The sequence below is a fragment of the Buteo buteo genome, chromosome 17 (assembly GCF_964188355.1).
Source record: "Buteo buteo chromosome 17, bButBut1.hap1.1, whole genome shotgun sequence".
NCBI lineage: Eukaryota > Metazoa > Chordata > Aves > Accipitriformes > Accipitridae > Buteo > Buteo buteo.
Genome location: NC_134187.1, coordinates 6,167,170 through 6,188,238, shown reverse-complemented (window position 1 = coordinate 6,188,238; position 21,069 = coordinate 6,167,170).

Genomic DNA, 21,069 nt, shown 5'->3' with positions numbered 1-21,069 from the left:
CGTGAGCACACGAGCGCGTGTGTTTCTGCATGTCAAACTTAGAAGGCTGATTCCAGTGAACAGAATATGATTTTTTTTTTTTTAAAAAAAGCAACAGCAAAACAAAACAAAACAAAATAAAAAACCCAAAGCAAAATAAATGTCTAGTCTCAAAATGAATTTGACACCAGAAAGCTTCTCCCATGTTCAGACATCTGCAGAAGGCCCAGGCACTGGCAAGAGGAGGATTTAAACAACAAACTAAACAGTAGAGTACTGTATTTATGTGGGACCAACATGACAAAATCTATTTAGGTTTTATACCAAAAGCTTAACCTTTTGCAGTCTGTGGGTTTGAGCTGCACTAACAAGAAGCAATTACTGTGGTGGATTTTTTTTTTTTTTTGCTTACGGTGTAAGGCCCCAGGCTTCTCAGTGTGGCTTCTCTCATAGCTGGCACACAATAACAGGGGTATATGCCAAAGCTGCTCTTACTTCTCCAAGGCAATGAATCAAAAAGAGCTGTGGTCTTTTAATCTGAACGCTTTCTTTTGCTAGGCTGAAAGTCCATTGCTTTCTTAGAAACCAGACAGACATTGAAATCCCTCCTGCTCTCTCATGTATTCCACCATAGATAGCTCACTGGAGGCATATATGCACACATTTTGACTAAGCAACATGATGGATGAGGAGTCTGGTGACATAAAAAGTGCAATTTGCTTTATTTAGATGTCTGCACCTCTCCTGTAAAGAGTGGATTACAAGGATGGGCAGAGCAATCCTTCCTTTCATGCTGGTTGTTGGCTCCCAAGATGTCTCAACATGGAAAACAGCTCCAATCACATATTCAGGGAAAGAATAAAGGCCAGAGTCAACAAAAGTTCAGATTCAACAAGTTATTAAGAGCTCCTAAGTGTGTCTAGGCTCTTCACTTTCCCTTGGAGTCTCAGGATTGACTTGGTGCCCTGAGATTTCATGATCTTCTGTCAACAATTAGCCAGAAAATTAAAACTCATAACAGCATAACAGCATGTCTTTACATGGCAGAAAAATCTGCTTGCATGCCAAGAAACAGAATTGGAGATTCTGTGGGAACACTGCCATTTGGAGACACCTGCCATAAAGCTATTTATATATGCATGTAGATATATGTGTGCATGTATCTGTCTGTGTGTGTAGGTGCACACATCTACCCATAAAGTGGATGATGAATATGCTTGATACATTTGAGACAAGACAATGTATTTTCTTCTCCAAATTTCACCTTTATTCAGTTTTTGCAGTGCCCTCAGATGATTCTTTCAACATATTTTTGAAAACGATTCCTCTGAGTTTGATTTCATTGCATGGATTGATCACGACCACAACAAACTGAAGGGCTGATCTAATAATCATTCACCAAAAAGAGGAGTTTTCCATTGGAGATAGATATTGCCTAAAGACTAAGGGGACTGGAATTGTTAATTGGGTACACATACATGACACCTGGAGTCACAGCTCCCTCATTCAGTAGTAACTGAGTATAACTGAAAAAATACATAACCAGAGGATTGAATTGTTTTCATGGAGATATAATCAGTTTGAACAGCTGGAAGAGCCACTGTAGTTCAAGTCTATTCTAAGATTTATTTTCTAGGAAAATTATTTTATTTTATAAGATGTATGTGTTATAATCAGACTGCAGGCTAGTAATTCACAAAAAATGTAACCAATAAGTCCTACCTCATTTTTTGGATTCCATGATTCCCTTGAATTTATCCCATATTCCATATTCCATGTTCATGATTACTTATTAAATAATTTTCACAAATGATTCTGAACTCATTGGTCAGTCATGGCCAGGTTTTTAAATGGGAGTGTCCACAGTTTACTCAGTTTGGATTATCTGTTCACATGATATGTTTGTACACTTACTGCTTTAAACAAAGTTATTTGTGTAATGGATGCAGCTACAAATACTCATAGCTGATGATGCACATTACTTTGAGAACTCTTAGAAGACTTCCTTGTAATTCATGGCATGGAGAAAATCCCCAGCAACGATTTTTTTTTGCTAAAATGTTTTGGATTAATAAAAAATAAACAGAACACAAGCAAAAAAAAAATTTCATCTGTACATGAATTGTGTACATGCATGAATATTGTAAGAATATAAATTCTGTTTGCTCAAGTCGTATTGATATGAAGCGTGCATTCCTTTGTGTGTTTTTTTGTTTCTAATGAATGCCTCAGTCAAATATTTTTACAGTCTATGACATTCCTGCTTTGTTAGAGGTCTGACTGAGGCTTCAGAAGCTAACTTTTTGCTACATCAAATATTCTGCTATGAAAATGCACCCTTTTTTTTTTTTTAATAGCTTTTACCATTAGTGCTTTAGCTTAGTACAACAGTAAGTGACACAATGGAAGCGCACATGGTCGTGCAACCTTCACCTGTTTTACCGAGTATGATGCAGAGGAAATTCTGTAAATCACAAATACTAACCATAGCCAGTGAGCATCAATGGCTGATCTAGCTCAAATGATACACCTGTGGCAGAGACTGGATCCCAGTACCTGTGCTTTTATGTATTCAGACAGATGCTATTTCAGCTCTGCTATCTACACAGCCCCTTTTAGGAAAGTATATGTTTTACTATAGTTCATTTTATGGCCCTAAAGATGAGCAGTTGCCATTTCCTGGAGCTAAATAGACAATGGACCTGCATTTATAGCTTATAGCTGACTACTTTCCTGCTATCTTAGTTAAAGGCAAACAAGAGCTCTTGTAATTTAGCTGGGAAGACACTGCTCCATAGAGGGAAGAAATCATCTACATGTTGATGCTTAAACCCAGATTATTTTGTACACAGGAGCCAGGGACCAGCCAACTCCTCATCCAGAAGCTGTAAGGCAGCCGGCTGTGGAGACCTGCTGGCTGACAGGTTTGGAGCTGCCTAAAGGCTTGAGATGAGGAGGTAGACCCCAGATTTGGAGAAGTCCAAGTCAGGAGACCCAGGACTCTTCATGGATGCCTGGGTCATCCATGACAGGGGGCAGAAGAAAATGTATCCATGTGTGTTTGCTAAAGTAAGAAGGAGAACATGTTTCATGGACATTGCATGCAAACAGGAATGTATAGAAGATACCTTCAGGAGATGTTGCGGGTTTATTGTCTTCTTAAAAATTGTTCTTTCAGTTTTTCCTCCTGGGCCAGGCTTTCTAGCTGTCCTCCCATCCTTATATGAGTTTCACTGTTGTCCTCTGGCTTCTCCCTGGTCAGTGTATACTCTTCCTTAAGAGAGGTGCCAGAACTGGGTGCTCTATTTATCTCAGCTGGGGACATACTGATACTGAAGAGAGCAGGAGGGGTGCTTCATGGTCTTGTGGACTACCCTGCTCTTTGTTGCATTCACCTTTTTTCCCACGACAGCATGACAGCATTGATGTACAATCACTCCATTTCTGATCCACTGTAACGTCTTGACCTTTTTCAACACAACTGCCAGTCATCCTCATCTTGTATTTGTGCAGTTGATTATTCCTACTCCAATCTGGACTTTTGCATGTGCTGTTATTAGATTACACCCTGTTCTTTCAGACCATTTCTCCACTTTGTTCAGTTCATCCTGATCCCAATCCATTCTTACAGCATGCATGCAGCATCTCCCATGCTGTTGATACCTTTACGTTTATGCTGTCCACCATGCAAGTCATTTGTGAAAATACTGGAAGTGCCAGACCAGGGCAGACCCCTCCACATGTTTTATTTACTGAAACCTGAGCTTCATTTTCAGGGAGGAGATAGAAGAACTTCTGAGTTCAATAGCATTAATCACCATCGTGATCTCCTTAAAGAAATGCAGAAAGTTTAGCTGAGGATTGGAGTGGGTGTTCAGGGTGCAGAATATCTTACAGCTGTAAATGCTGATACATTGACAAATACTGCAAAAGAAGGCACACGAGCAAGATAGCTCTGGGCAACTTCTCTTGATTCTCTCTCTACCTACACACACTGCCATTAGGTGACCAGATGGGTCCAGAACTTCATCTTGTGCAAATATCTACTAGATTACAGCAGCTGAGCCTCCAGCTTCTTGTCTCCAGAGCTGCAAATCCAAAACCTTTCACACATACAAAGTTAAGCTGGAAAGCGAATTTCTTCACTAAAACCCACAGAGGTGTCAAAGTGCCCTGGCACTCCACAGGATTTTGTTCTTTTTGTGTTAGAAAGGTTTGGCTGAATTAAAGAGGTCACTTTGTATAATAAAGTGGAAAGTTTTCATCTGTGATATTCTTCCTGGGCTGATACTAGTATACATTGTATGGTCCAATAAAAACTTAATTAAAAATAAGGCTGCTAAAAATGATGACGAAAGTATTGGGGGGGGGGGGGAAGCTCCATTTTGGAAGTGAAATGAAAGCTTCAAGTAAATGCTGAAGAGTGCATTACATGTAATCTTGAAAAACTGTCTATGAAATCTCAAGAATTTTTAGAAATCTATTGATTCCTTATGGCAAGTGATTTATGTAAAGTTATGAACATTAGTGTAATTAGGGTCTTTTACTGGTAAAAAAACCCCCAATGACAAGAAAACTTAGTATAATATATTTATATACATATTTGTGTATTTCATAAGTGGTTCACTGTAACATGCAAATTCCTTGGCTCTCAACACAGCCCTACACAGATGGTGAACTTTAGTCAGCTAAATAAGTGGAACATTTCACTTCAGACTTTTCCTTTTATCTTCCACCTTTCTCTGCTGTTTCCCTCCCATCTTTTCTGCCAGCTACTCTGCAAAGAAGCCTGGGAACGACTATAGGGCAGTCTCCTCAGATCGCTTAATATTACTTCTATGGAGACAGCCTGAATTCAAAGGATCTGTGTGAGAGACTGGGAAGATCTTCATTTCTCCCTTGGCAGCACTTTTATGCTGATAAATAGCAGTTTGCTCTGCATGTTTCAGTTAGGAGAGAAGATCTGCCCAGGCTGACAGCATTAACAGCCTCCTCCTAGAGTAGATGCAACCCCTTTCAGCTCATTTAGGACAGCACATACACAAGCTATAGAAAGCCTGCATCGACTTTTAAACTAGATTCATGCAACTCATTTCCAATATGAACACCGTAATTCCTTGGCTGTGCCAAAGCACCCCAAACACGTGCTCATTCTGCAACGATTCGCTAAGTGGCTTCATAGCTGCTCAAGGTTGGAATGGGGACACCATAGTAGATTAATTGAGTTGATTAATTTAAGACCAGAAAGGCAATGAAGACATATTTAATGTAGTGGTCCACCTATCAGATTATGCGCAGTTACCTGGCTATAGACTCCATTAATTTTTGTTTGATAAAGCCATAATTTTGCATTGGCTAAAATATACCTTTGACATTTTTATAGCCCCTTGAAAAGTTCCACAAGTGAATATTTCATTGCTTTCCTTGTAGTTTGTGATGTTTAATCACTTCCATTGTCATATTTTTATTTGTAATTTTTAGGGCCCTCACTCCCATTATCCCTTTCTCTGACTGACTAAAGACCCACTGTATGCTGGGTCTTTCCTCCTTGAGAACATCTTCACAGACTTTAATTGCATCATTGCTCAATTATCTTCCTGATAAACTCTATGGCCTGAGCAATTTTGACTGAGATTGAGTTTCTCATTGAGATTTGCTTTCCAATTTTCCAAAATGTCTTTAAATATGGAGTCACTAGGAATGTATGTATAAAATATTTCAGCATTGGTCTCACCAATACTTGTATAAAATTGACTTCCTGCTTACCACCTTTCTATTCATATTTAGAGTTTGTCCTTATCCAATAGTGTCTTCTTGGGAGTCGATGTGCAGTAGCTCCTTTTCTGCGATATTGCTTTCAAGAAAAGAGTGCCTGACTCTGATCCAAGGTCAGACCTTTGACCCTAGGGGGACATTTTTGCATTTACATATATTAAATTTGAGGCATGAAGTTAATTTTTGTGTGAAAGGTCTGTGGAAAAAAGGGGACTGACTTAATGAGAGTTTTGTTGACTTACTCCCACACAGAAGCCATTCACTTCGCCTGCCAGACAAAATTGGAGACTTATCTGGTTTCTAATAATGAAAAAAATAAATCTGTTTTGCTCTCTGCTGTAGACAAAGTTTTAAATAGAGATAGGCACAGGCTATAAGCTGGTATTTAGATATGGATGCAAACCTTCCTATGGCCTGAACTAATGGATGGAGAAGTTACCTGGAGACATTTGATGGCCAGTCCACTTGCATTAAGACTTCTTGAACTGCCATACAGCTGAGGGTGAAAGTCTATGAGATAAATATGTCTGCAAAAGCGCTGTTAGCCTGCGTGAGACATCTGGCTCTTTCCTCTGACCTGAAGAGAGCTTGATATTAGTACGCAATTTCTGTTTAGCAAAATACATTTTTCTCATTGCATTTTTTTCTTCTTTTTACAACAGCCTTGGGTACATTTTCCTATTGCTTTGGCAAATGGGTCAAACTCCTTTTCTTTTACTCCCCTGATTTCAATAACCTGATTACTACCAGTTGCGTGGTAGCATAATATGTGTAATGTTTTACTCTGTATACTTTATTGAGCATGGATGTTGGACTCTAGCTTTTGGCTGGGACTGGCCAGGAGAAGGAAAGGAAGTAAGGTCTGTCTAGTCCCTGATGAAAAGATGAAATTTCCAGATGTTGAGGGTTTTGTTTGAAAATATGCTTTCTCCTAAGTGTGAAATACCTTATTTCAAAACCAAAGTCAAAAAAGAAAGATAACAGACCAGTTTCTTTTATAATCTCCCTTTCAATATTGTAATTTTTATTCATTCTTTTCTTCTTTCTCTAGCTCATGTTAATCCCACAGATGGTCAGGAGAATGGGAGATTCATAGCAAGGTCTATTGATCCTTTCATTTGCTTTGTTGCAAAGAAGTGCACAGTGAGCTAGGTGGTAACCCTAATTCCTGCCCTCTCCTTTCCATTATCCTCAGGGAAAATCCTCCATTTAATATTTCCCAATCAGATGTGGTATTTTCCTGCTTTTGGATCATTGCCTCTGTCAGTGTACAGGATAAGCATTCACTGGAACAAACAAATACTCCCTGATTGAAAAGATGGCTGTCCCTGCTTCATTATCACAAAAATTCATTATCACCACATGCTGAAATTAGATAAAAAGTGATGAAGGTTGCAGAAGGAGACATGTGCCCTGGTTCATGCAGCTACATAATGCTCAGGAATGTGACTTTCCACCAGTCTCTCTTCTATCTCCTTGCTTCCAGGCTCCATCAGGATACATCTGAGCCATTTTGTCCCAGAGCTCCTATTTAATTACGCCTGTTTTTCTTTTTCACCAGACCTCTAGCTCCTTGTCTGATCTTAACTCCCCTCAACTTACTCTCTTCATGTCTTGTATGACAGAAGTAAGTATTTTTTCTGGGCTCTGTACTTACAAAGGGTTGAAGCATTTTGATGACACTTCAAGAGAAATTCAGCTTGAAGGGAGTGCATGGCGTGGAAAAAATTCAGACAAACCTTCAGAGAGAGACAAATGAACACAGGTCCTATGACGAAAAATATCATACAGCATTAAGGCAGGCAGAACTAAAAACCCTGAAGTTAAAATCTGCTTTATAGGTCTTAGAGAAGATAAGGTACATCTGATCTTCAGGAAATGCTGTACCCCTTCTTCTTTACCATCTCTTCTACTATTGTAAGCAAGATGCTCAAAAGCCCCCAGGCAGTCCCCCTCTGCCTACCTTCTTGGCCAGCAAAAAGTCAAATCTAGTTGTAGAAAGCTAAGAAAAACTCAAAACTCATGAACAAACAAACCAAGACACTACCCTGTCCAAGGTGGATTTTCAAATGGCAGAAGTCACCAAGTCCACCAAAACCACTGTTAAGCTAGTCTGGGGGTAATCTGCTTTAGGTGCTTTGAGAGATACTCTGGTGATGGGCACCACTATAACACCCTAAAATTGATAGCCTAGATTTTTATAAATGATGAGAGCTGCACGCTGCCCTAAGGTTAGCAGAAGTGCGACGTGCTTAGTTTTATTTATGTTGTGTTTCTTTTCTTTTCTTTTCCAACAGTGAATACTGTTTAAATTACAGAATAAACTTCCACCAGTCCTGATAATAGGGGTGGGGGATAAGCCTGGCTTGTAGCTCTGAGTAATATATACCCCTCACCCCAACACTGCAAGATATTAGCTCAAGGCTTGTCAGCCTCTTGGGTTTTAATTAATGAAGTTCCTGTTAAGGACATTTTTTTCATCACTTGCTCTATTCCAACACATTTCTTTCATTTGAAACCTGAGCGCTCTGCCAAGCAGGCCCACAATGTCAGAAGGGGAGGGAGAGCCTGTCTAAACTACAGTCGTCTCTCTGTTCAACTTGATTCAATTTAGTAGAATTTCACTTTGTCGAATGACAAGATGCTGTATTTTGACAGTTGCCTATTTATGCTAAAGTGGAGGCATAATAAAATCAGTTTGGCGTCTGGCTCGCTCTATCTGTAGCTTTTACTTAAGAATCTGATGATCCTTTTTTTTGGTTTGACTGACATTATTCTTTAGCTTCTGATTTGCTGTGTTGGACTGTTTTCCTGTGGGGTTTTTGTTTGTTTATTTGTTTGGGTTGTTTTTTTTTTTTTTTTTGTTGTTGTTAAATAAAAGCTTTCCTAAGAAACTGGCATTCTCATCCTCGAACACACCCTTCCTCAGCTGCAAATCTAAAAAAGGAGACAGCATTGTTAAAAGGAAGGAATTTCATGTATTTTTTTTTTTCCTTTAAAACTTACTGGAAAAAGTTAAATGTAACAACCAAACAAAAAACTGCTACAGTTTTAAAGTAACAAATGCTGAGGCTGTGAGTAAGAGGCATTATGTTACTGAGGCAAAATTCCCTCCTGGGTTTGGTATGAAGTTTATCTGATGATGGGCTGACAGCTCATATGTTGGTGTGTTTGTATGTTCGTATGTTGGGCTCCCCACCATAACGTGTGACCGCCTTCCAGTAGCCCATTGAGAGACGTGACTGACATTTGTCATCTGCTCTCTGCTCTTTCTCATGTTTTCCCCAGGAGACAAGTGTATGCAACAGGGGATTTTGCTTTCCCAGGGAATATTTTTAAGTGCTTGCTGATTGTCCTGTGTTAGAGGGGGCAGCTCAGAGGTAGACGGCTTGCATTTCAGCAGAAGACAGTGAGTTTTGTGATGTTTATTAATTCCTGGGGAATTTGATTCTACAACTCAGCCCAGGCATTGAGAAATCATTCTCCTTACCCTTATTGTGGAAAATTCACTTGAGCCAGAAAAGTTATTTTGTTTTGTCTTGATCTTCATCCTGGAGCTTGTTTTGGATAGGGAACCCTAAGAACACCAAAGCCCTGCATTGCAGCAAGTCACACCTGGCATGGTGCATTAACAGCAACCGTTTTCCTTCCTCCCCAGATCCGTATTTCTGGCAGAAAGGAGACACAGCCTTTGATCCAAGCCCCAGAATGTCACACTCCACATTTAGCCTCATCACAGCATTTGCAATTGCAACTCAATTTGTGAGCTGCATCAAAGAGCACTTGTGTCAGAGCATTTCTGTGGTCCTCTCTACCTGAAGGCAAGAGGGTTTTGAGAAGGAAGAATTAAGAACTCTGGTCCTGGGTGCATCTCAAAACAAGACCTGCCTGCTAAAATAATGGTTTCCACAGGGTAGAACCCAGAAAGATGGACCACTGAGGAGCTATGCTACTCCTTCCATTTCTCACCTTTAGTCAGATAATAAACCTGGGCCCTGAGGCTCTAGCAGGTACCTGCTACTCACCCTAAACAGCCTGGCTATAGTCTTAGTTGCCCCAGTCTAAATCAAGCCTTGTCCTGTACAGACCCAGAAAGATTTTAAGGCATTTCTGTGATGCCATCCATGTGTTCTTTGTGCCCAAGTTGGTCTTGGATGCTGACTTTTCCTCTGGAGTTTTCTGAAGAATCAGTCCCTGTGTTGGTGCACATCAAGAAAAAAACAAAGTAGAAAAGCCACACTTAAACCCTTTGGTCAATAATATGCTCTATTTCAGAAAAATAAAGCCATGGTTTATGATCTGTATATTAGACCCACTGCAAAACTGGATTTTGGTACCTTCTGAACAAAGTAGTTGGTCATGGTCCTAATTAATTATAGTCACCACAAATCTCTATTCATGCCTGGGCACCCTGTTATCCCGATTATCATCACAAGGTTTTCTTTCAAGCTGAGCACTTAACTGAAGCCCTGTCACCTGGAGGGAGGAAAAGCATTGATTTCCAGCTTGTTTTCATGCCAGCCATGGGGAGGTCCTACCCTTCACCCCTGGCTCCAGCCTTGGTCCCAGAGCTGGGCTCTCCCTCAGCAGCATTGCAACCAGGCACAGCTCTGCACCACGCATTGGTGTTAAAGCCTTTAACAGGATGGCGGCTGTTATAAACTATAATGGGAGCCTATAATTACATGAATAGATCATCTATCTTTATTGAGGCCAGCATTAGAATCTCCTTAAAATTTGTGGCTAGTTGTCATTTGTGTAGGTTGTTTTTTCTTACGTGCATGTTGGCCAAGAATTACAAGCATCAAGTAATTTCAAGCTCTGACTTCGTGCTGAGCCATCTCAGGGATGTCAGACTGGAGGACATCACCTGGATAACCTAATCTACTCCCCTGTGAGTAAAGATGCAACAGATGCTAAGCCTGGGAGGTCCCCTAGGGGCATTTTCTATGCACAAATCCAAACAACATTGGCAACATTCCCTAACACTTCGCAAAAAAAATCAGATCTATAGCTCAAGAAAGCAAAACAACCTCAAAACCACAGTATTGCACAGGATGAGCCCTGGAGAGACTCACCAGTGGTTTGTGTCACTTGCAGGACACTGGACAGTGAAAATGTCCAAGGAATCTAGCCAATGCACAAAATTATTGCAAATCTGATATGAAGAAAATTTTCATGTGACTGATGAGTGGTTCAAACCTGAGCACAGGAGCAAAAAGAAATCCAGAGGGAAGCAACAGTGCACCTGACCTCATGTCCCATGTCAGACTGCTGCCAGTCTCTGATGAATCTGAGAAAAATAGGGAAAAAATAAACACCAGAAATCAGCGGCCAAGTTATTCATCAAAGGTGGGAAAAAAAATCTTCCTGGCCTCTCTAGGCATTCAGTGGAAACCCTGAAGCATGGAATTAATTAAATACAAAGAAACATAATTAATTTAATTAAATGCAGTCCTTTTAAAAAGGGTTGCTCTGATTAATGCCTGCTCCTGCAAAAGCTTATGAATATATTTAGCCCCATTCCCAAAGACAACATTTGCAGGATCTTGATTAGAGCACCTAAAAGCTCACTAATATGAGTGCAAGCGAATACCTTGCACTTACGGTGTGAAAGCAGACACAAGAAACGCGATTGTAAACAACACACTCAGAAAAGAGATCAAAACATCCCTCGGTTTAATACCTTCTGGGGCCAGGAGGCACCATTCAGCTCACCCAGACTGACTCTCTGCATAATGCCAACCACAAAACCTCACTGGGTGATTCTCACATTAGGTCCATCAGACTCTGATCCAGCCAGATCCTGCCACCCATTTCCATAGCATAAGGTTTGGTGGGGGTTTTTTGATACATCGATTTCACCCTCTGATAGCATTTGGCAGTGGCTGAGGTCAAATTTATTAAGTCAAACCATTTCCCAATTAAGTGGCAGACCTTATCATATCATTGGTCTTAATCAGTTCCCACACAACAAAACCAATTAAATAAAACATCCCAGCTGAAAGCTTTGGAAATGAGTCTCAGTCTCCATCACCCCCAACAGAGTTTGGGAAACTAAGGCTCAGAGACTGACAGTTTGTTACCATCGCGTGGTCACGTATTCCAGGATTTAGTAGATCTTCTGTATTTCCTGATCTTCAAGATCTGGTGAAATGGCTGTGCTTTTTTTTTTTTTCTTCCCTACCAGATGTCTTGCAGGGATGTTTTCCTAAAAGTCTGGAAGTCTTATTTGGAGAGTTGTGTTAGGTTTTATGGAAGAATGACCAGCTTGTCACTTGTCATGTATATTTTATTCTTTAATATTACTAGGTTATCTCCTCAACACAGCTAATGTGCATCATCTGCAACTATCAGAAGTTACAGTCCTCTGCATTGTCAGTTACAGGGCCAGGAAAATTTTCTCCATGTCAGATTTGCCCATGAATTTGGGTGTTGTTATTTTAACTGTTGCAAACAGTGAATATTACTGGAGCAGAATTTGTAGCTTTTCACCAGTTCACTACTCCTAACACTATGAATACTTTGATTTCTTATTAATGGGATTAATAAAGGTTTTAAGAATGAGCATTGTGATTCTTCAGAAATATTGCCAGTTTTTCAGTGAATTTACTTCTCTGTGAGAGACACTATAAATATTAAAAGGCTTGTTATTTTTAATTCAAGCTCATCTTTTTGGTGTTAATTCTTCTTTTTTATTTTTAGTCACAAGTAAAGCAAATGTTAATATCCTCTATCTCCAGATAGGAAGCAGATGCAAGAGGTCTTAGCTGTTCTTCCCAAGGCCTGTTATGAGTTTTGGCTCAAACGTCAACATGAGTCAACATTTTACTTTTAGTGACAGGTTGGTTTAGTTTCCTATTTAGTATTGGTCGAAACACTGCAAATCCCCCTTAGAGACAAAACACTGACTCCTTAACAGAAAATTGTTCTAAAAGCCTTAGTGAAATTTTCCAAAGTATTTTGTGCGTTTTCTCCCCATTTCCCTGAAATTGCAGCGAGAAGGAATTTTATCATCAAAGTGAGCAGAACTGGCAAGGCATGAATGGACACAAACCAAAGAGGCTCCCGATCGCGTCTGTCTTTGATGAGATCCATACACTGCACCTATGTGCTCTGTCTGCAGGGATATCCCAGCTGTCACGCTAGTGTTTCATCTGCAAATTTCAGTTCCCCTCCAGACCTTGAAGAAGTGACTAGAATTTGCCCAGAGCTCATACAGTTCATAGCATTACCTTTATGGAATCCCTCAATCTTTTCTTTTTTGCTAAAGGGGTTATTTCTTGCTTCCTCGTTGGCCATATAAGCAGCCGTTGGGTTGTAGGAGAACTAACTTCCACACAGGTGCTTGAACAGTAGGGCACCCCAGGCCCTTGCAACTCAAGCTAGGCAGATACAACTCTTTTTGTGAAAAAAACTCAAGGTTGCTACTTTGCAAAAAATGCAGGCAGTTAGGAAACTTGCTGGAGGAATAGCAAAGTGCAGGTTCAAATCCTGGCCGTGAACTGGGCTGAGCATGGATTTCAACATGGCTTTTGCACAACTCAAGCAGTAGTTGTGAGCACTGGACAGCTATAAGTTGCCCTCACCTATTTGTCATCAAAAGGTACACGCAAATTTGCAAAGCACTTCCATTTTTGAAGAGGCAGGATTTGCTAATGGAAAAGATACTTGTTGAAAACAGATCAATCAAAATCCCTGTTGATCAATCAAATTCTCAACATAACCTCTGCTTGGCAGTGGGGCAAGGAGTGGCTCCCTTATTCAGCCTACATTGTGCTTGTCCCACCTGAATTAAGGTGGTACCAACTCCGGGTGCTGCCTCCGGGTACCAAGTGTAACACACCAGCAACAGGCTATAGCAATATCCATCCGGACCATTATAACCTTGCTTAGACCTTCAGGTTTACATGGCACCATGTAGTTACAACAGAGGCACAGAAAAACGTAGACTATCATCAGGTGGACTCAGATGTCTGAACACCACAACACCACAAATTAACCTCAGGTATAAGCTAAAGCGAATTCCCTCTGCCCACTCTTCTCATCAGCTAGATTTCATTATCTGTCAAAACCCTGATGCCAAAGGCAATTTTTTGCATATCTGTCTCTGCTATCTTGTTTCACTTTCCACTCCCTCCAAATAAGCATCAAGTCCTGAACGCTGCTGTTCTTAATTCAGGCATCCTTGGGGGCTTCTTTCTCTTTCATTTGTTCCAAAAGGACCTGGCAAATGGCATCAAAGAATCAATTAACTCTGACTTTGACTTCCACAGTCAGCCCTTCCTGCCCACGGGTGACAATAGGGAAGGGGATTTTGTGGGGCTGTGCCACTGAGGACAGCCTGAGCTGAGGATGCTCCGTTAGGGTCGATGGGGAAGGAGACACAACTGTGCCAAGACTCTGACATCTTTTGCCTGCCTGAAGCGCTCAAAGCTGCAATGAGTCTGAGAGCAGAGACAGGCTTAAAAGAAAAGAAAAATCATTTTCCTTCTAGCTGTCAAAATCCCATATAAATTGATCAGGTTGCAGGAAAAGGATCCTGTTACTGCACTGAATTTGATCATCCCTTCATATGCTATTTCCAAAACTCTGAGCTTTAAGTGAATTCTCCCCCCCTGGTTTAAAAACAAAGCAGAAAGCTGGACATAGATGTGACATGGGGCAATCACTTCACAAAATACTAGAAGGAGTATGATGTACTATTTCACATAGACTCTGAAAACATCATCTTGATACCCAGACTTTGCCAACAGGATGGCAAGAACTTAATTTTGAACTCTAATCTCTAATCTAATGTGATCACAACAAACAGCAGACTGGTGAACACACTGACTTTATTTGCCTTCGCTATATATTTAAAGATTTGTCTACACAGGGAAGCTGCTATGAAGTAAACTCAGGTGCGAGTTTTGCCCTGGCATCTCATCCACACACACTTTCTACAAGTGAGCATGAAGTAGGTTTTTCTACTGTAATTTGGGGCATTGGGAAGAGATTTTCAAATCCCCAAAGACTTTGAACAGCTGTATTACTTGCCCATGTGAACTGCCTCAGAGTTAGGCACCTCACTGCTATTTATGCCAATGAATTTCTGTTCCAAAATCTCAGCTGTATCCCTGTCTGATTTAGTGCTTTCTGAAGACAATGTAAACATGGGATAAACTGAATAAATAACATAGGACTGCAGTAAAGACTGTACTGGGATTAGAAACTTGACATGCTTATCCATATGAATAAGAATCAGATTTGCCATTGAACTGGCTGTGATGAAAATGTAAGAAAGCTTTTGAGAATATTCGAAAGCTTTTCCCTCACTAATATATAGAAAACAGATACTGATTCCTAAATAATTACTGAGACAAGAAGTATGTTTCAACTGGAAAGCACAAAGCATCTAACTGCAAATATGATACATGGGAAGAATGACTCACCGTACAAACGGGGTTGATTCAAAATGGAATAATTTACTCTTGAAAGTGTCTGTTTATGGGATGACTTGAATGAAATATTGAAACTAAGGATTATAATACATTTACACTAAGCAGGAGTTTCAAGGACAGATGTCTGAAGGAAGAGGGAATGTATTACATAGGGGAGTGAAAGTGTTGTATTACTGCTAGAACATGGACTTGAAGTCCAGAAAAAAAATCATTATTCTGTTTGTAAGGCTTTGCACTGCTAAGACTGTATATATCTGTCTTTTGGGTAGAAAGATTTTTTTGCTGTACCTCAATTCCCCACTCTACCGGGTCAGAAATAGAACAATTCTCTGGTTTTTAGGGTCATTGTGTGGATTAATCCATTGATTTCTGTAAGCACATCCTGAATTCCTCAGATGATGTCAGCATCAGAATTGAAGGAGGCATTGTTTTAGGGAAAGAATAAATAGTCAGGAAGGATTTTGGTTCAAAGGAGCTGGAGGCAAATAGTATGAGCATCCTTAAGCAAAATTTAGATGACTTCACTGCTGACGATAAGGGAGTATTCAACAGTTTTACTCTTGAGAGCAATCAATATGTTAGAGGAAGACAGGACTTTTTTTATTAACCAGAAAACTTTGCTGGGTCAGTATTAGAAATGACAGTTAATTTTTTAAGCATTTACATTTAAAAAAAAAATCAGGTTGCCCTTCTCTAGCATAAAATGTTCAAAGTATTATGGAGATGACAGGATCAGCACTGAGATATTGCAGGCCCAGAGCACCTACCTCCCGGTCCTTGTCCTACACAACCTTGTATCCAGCTTGAATACACACTTTCTGTATGACTTGCAGCGAAGAATAGCTTTCAAAACCATCTTTTCCTTCTTACAGTTAGTGGAGAAGGTATTTAATTTACGGCAAAGGTTTCACAAAAGGATAAGCCTTAAGAGGCAATACAGAAGCTAAAGGCAATGGGTCTGAGATGATATTTCTTATTTTAAATTACAGCATCTTTTATCCCTGACTGTTGCTGGATGTCATTCTCTCTCTCAATCCCCCTTGTATCTGTTAAAGTATTAAACTAATCAAAATAGTAAATATTAATAAATCACAGGGCCTGCCATAACTTAAGGGATTCAGCACTAGGGAAAAATTTATTTCTATGATAAAATATTGCATGACTAGCAAAAACATTACAGAGCAACTTTCAGTTCCTCCAGAGCATTCATCTAGGTCTACTTCAGAGACACAGTAGTGTACGTAGTGATCAGTGCTGTAAACCATGGCTCTCAGCCTCTAGTTGGGGTTTCAGCTGCACAGGTATTATATATAATAGGTTCATCCCACCTACATGATGTGTTGTATAGAGGTATTGTTCTTCAATGCTTCCTATATCATCAATAAAAGAGACATAATCTGTTGACCTCATTAGGGAACCTAAACTAACTACCTATATACCTTGCCTTTGCAGGCTTTAGAGTCAGGTGAGACGGTCTGGACCCATGTGCATTGGTTTAATGAAAGTCTTACAAAGCTGTATCTATTCTTATAGGGCCTGATCTAGTGACCAATAAAGTCATGGAAAGTACCTACACTGACTTAAAAGAACAATCAAAAAGCCAGCAGTACCTACAGCTATTACCTAAGGCAAAACCAGGGGCATCAAAGTGGCGGTTATGAAAAATTGAGACATCACCTCTATGGTCTAGGGAGCTGCTCTAGGTGAGGTTCATTTTGGGGTAGTACGTTCTGAAGGATTTATTTCTTTTGAAATGTTGTTTCAGTGCTTTTTGCTCTGTCCTGAAGGATATAGGGGATTCCTGCAACATGCTGTGAGAACAGCCAAGGAATATTTTAGTTTATCCTGCTGTCTTGCTGTACGTGTCCCAAAGATGAGGCTTTTCAATACGAAACAGTGTATGGAAAAAAGTTCTGCAAATGTGGGGGAAAAAATCACCCTCATCTTTCTTTTTTGAGATGATGTGCCATAGTCTTTCTAGTTAAAGTGCTTTCACTAGCAATCTACTAAGGAAAATATGAAATCGGGATATTAAAAAGTGGAAATTAGACATTTGCCTTTTTAGATACATAATAAATAGTCAAACTTATTTAGTTTCAAAATAAATGCTAAGTATAATCTACCAGTACCGCATCCAAAATGAAAAGAAACCACGAAAAAGGTCTGCAAAGCAATGTGTTTGGCATCTGCTCTGCTTCTTGGAGTCACTCTTCATAATTGTTCAGGGCAGGATTTTCTATGACATCTCTTTTTGTTTGCACAGTAATCAGTCACTCAAATATGCAATCAGTCCTCAAGAAAAGAGGAATTTCATTTACGCTGTGAACTCCAGATCACACAGAGAAGGACCATATTCAGTTCATCCAAGGAACATGGCTAGGTACCAGTGTTAAGCTAAGGCATATATATATATATCTCTCTATATATATCTCCAGTACAAAAGTCACGTCCTGTTTAATATTACAAAAATGTATAGCCTTTTGCATTCTGTACTTCTGCCAAGGTCTATAAAAAACCTAGGGTACTATGCCTACAGATGGACCATGGCTTTGTCCTGGCTTGTGGCCTGCATCTTCTGTCTTTGTACTTATTATATTGACTTTGTTGCTATAGTGCAATAAAATATTACGACATTCTCTGTTGTAATACTGTTAAGTTCCATTTTCAAGAAGGAAAACTGAAGCCTAAGACATGAACAGAATTATCAAGGAGCTAAAGCTAACCCATTCTTCTGCAACTGGAATTTTTTAATGGAAAAACTATTTCCAAGTGGAAAGAAATACAGAAGTACTTAGTCTTCATATAAAATTATTATTCAGGATAATGGGGATTTTAAGGAATAAGGATCAGCTTTTGCTATCCTACTCATGTTATTTTATACCCTACCTGATGTCTTACTGTCCCAAGAATAAGGAACTACATAATGTGGCGATATGAATGCCTGCATAGAAGAAATCTTTGAATCAAAGATACTTAGAAGAACAATGCAATAACTCAGAGTATAAGCAATTAAAAATTAAGGAAGATTATTGTGGAAAATGGAGTATTTTAATCAAAGTCACACATCAGTAGTAGAAATAAGGATGTTCTTACAACTCTGCTCCATACATATAGTGCACTAGTTAACATGCTACACCCTCTGCCCCACTCAAAATTGTAAAAGAAAAGGATGGAAGGAGCCTTGAAAGGTCATATAGTCTATTGTGGGAAACCAACCTTAGGCAAGTGATAGCTATATTATTCCAAACAAATGCTTGTTTTACCTGTTCTTAAACACCTCCTGTGTTGGAGATTCCACAGCCTTGCAAAGCAATCCATCTCAGTACTTAATTACATTTATGTTTACATTTTTCCCCACAGGCTATCCTAAATCTTTCTTGTTGCAATTCAAACCTATTACTTCTTGTTCTACCTGCACTAGACGTGAGGAGAGTTTACTCCCTTCCTCTTTACTGCTGATTTCACGTATCTGAAGACCATTATCACATCTCCCTGCAATCTTCTCTAAAGACTAAATAATCCTAATTCCTTCACTTTGCAGGTCATGTTTTCTAGATTTCTTACCGCTCTTGTAGAACTTTTGTGTGTTTTCTGCCATTGGCCTATGTATTTCTCGAATTGAACACAGTAATGCAATTTAAATTTAACCAAACCAAGCAGAGCAGTATGATTACATCACATGTTTTATTAATAATATTCCCTATTGTCCTTGTCAAATAGCATCTTATTTTTTACCAGCCATTTCTTTATTTTGTGAAAATTAGTTTAATTCTACTCTGTTCCCTGAAAATACTTTCAGAATTCACTTTGGATGACTGCATAATTCATGATCTGTGTATTTAATGAGCTTTTTCTCTCCTCTATCACCAATTCATTCATGAGGGCATTGAATATTACCACAGAAGACTACTGCAAAACTCTGCTCATGACATATTTCCTGGTAGAGAGTGTAGCATTGGCAACCATTAGTTTCTCAGCAATTTTCCCCCCCCCGTATTATTACTTTGACTTGTGCCTAAGAATGCTGTTTAGAATGATATCAAAAGCTTATTAGAGGCAAGATAAAACATCTATGCTTCTCCCTTATCCAAAAGGTCTGTTGCTGTGCCAGAAAAAGAGTTTAGTTTGGTTTGGCAAGATTTCTTCCAAAAAAAATCCACAACAGCAACTTTTCTTCTTTTGCTATTTTGCAGGCACTGTAATTCTCACTTATCAACTCCGGACCATAGAGTCTTCTGGCTTTAGGATTTTGATGCAAAGCCTGAACAGCTTGTTTTGCGGAACGACTTCCCGAGTGCAGTGTTTCTTTGCTTCCTGTCCCCCAAACTATCCACCTTGCCTGTAACAGTGTAAGCAGACTGGAAGCCTGTTACCCATCTCCATATTTGTCTAAAGACGACGATACGGACGTTGTTTCAATACCAACTGCAGCCCAACCTTTGGCTCCCAACTGTAGGATTAAAAAAAAAATAAATTAAAAAATATTTTTTTAAAGTATTTTCTGCTTTTCAGCTAGACCTCAGTTATGCAGGGTTGGAAGTAGCAGCTGCGCTACTGTTACCCCAACAGCTGACCTGGATTACGGATCACGTTGGGTGCTGCTAACAAGGGGGCTCCTGTCCCTGCTCCCACCCCAGCAGCACCAGCTGTGGGGTTTTCTGCACTGGCCTCCGCAGACGGATCCGCAGTTGCTCGGCTGGACGTGAGCCAGCCCCGGTTTGAAAGCTGAGTAGCTTCATTAGCGCAGCGCTGTGCCTAAACAGAGCCGTAAGCCCTGCTGAAAGCGCCGGGCTGCTCCCGGCGAGCCGCTCGTCGCTTTTGGATCCGAGCTTGCTTCATCTGCAGCCATGCTGCAGTCCAGATGATGCGAGCGCAGGGCGGCTGTCTGTGAAAGGCCATGCTAACAAATTCGCCTTGTAATGCATATTCAAGCACTGGCTGCACTTTCTTTTTGGAGAGAAAAAGAATCTGTGTCCATTATTTCAGTATATGTGACGGGACTATTTAAAGCACTTTTCAAATGTTATTCTTTCGTGTCCCTAAATGTCCTTTTAGGCAACCAACCAAGTGTTACTATCTTTTTTTTTTTCCTAATAGATGAAGACAGTGAGAGGAAAGGGGTCTTACATTGCAGGGTGGTTTCCAGCCCTGGTCTCTAGTCAGTGGCCCTACAACATGCAACTGCTGCATCGTGGGAGAGATTCAGCTATCGGGGTACTCCTGTGTGGTTCCCAGGAGAATGAGAAAGCAGGGGAAGACAGCTCAACTAGCCTGCAGATATGTGCAAACTGGGATATCCTTGGACTTGACCTTTATTTAATGAACACGCCCTAGAAGTCCATGTTACCCACCACAAACCCAGCACAATAAGCCACTCCTTTCCAAACATCTTGACCCCAAATCCCCAAAGAGCCACCAGATACTTATCGCATACTTTAGCAAGCAGAAACTACTCTCCAAAAGTCCTTAGGAGGAGGAGAAGCCAATGGCTCCCAGATGTCCCATCGCTTCCCTGCAGAATAACCTCAACTGGGTGCTCAGCTGGCTCTGGGGTAACCCAACAGACTTGGCTTCAGCTTGTCTGCTTCTTCACAGATCACTAATTTTGGGCACGTAGACATCAGTGTAGCAAGGCAGCTGCCTGCCATAGGCAAGGTAGAGGATCGACACCTGGAGAGCTGAAAAACTGTATGTAATTCAGGAGGCTACATTGCCACCAAGACAACGTACAATGTGTCCCTCAGCTCAGCAACACTGCTGAAAGTAATTTCCAGTCTTTGTCTTTCACTTTCTCAAGTAATATTTTGCTGCTTGACTTGCCACCAAAGCCCAGGAACAGGAAGGTGAGAGACTTCTGTCTGCCATGCAATGG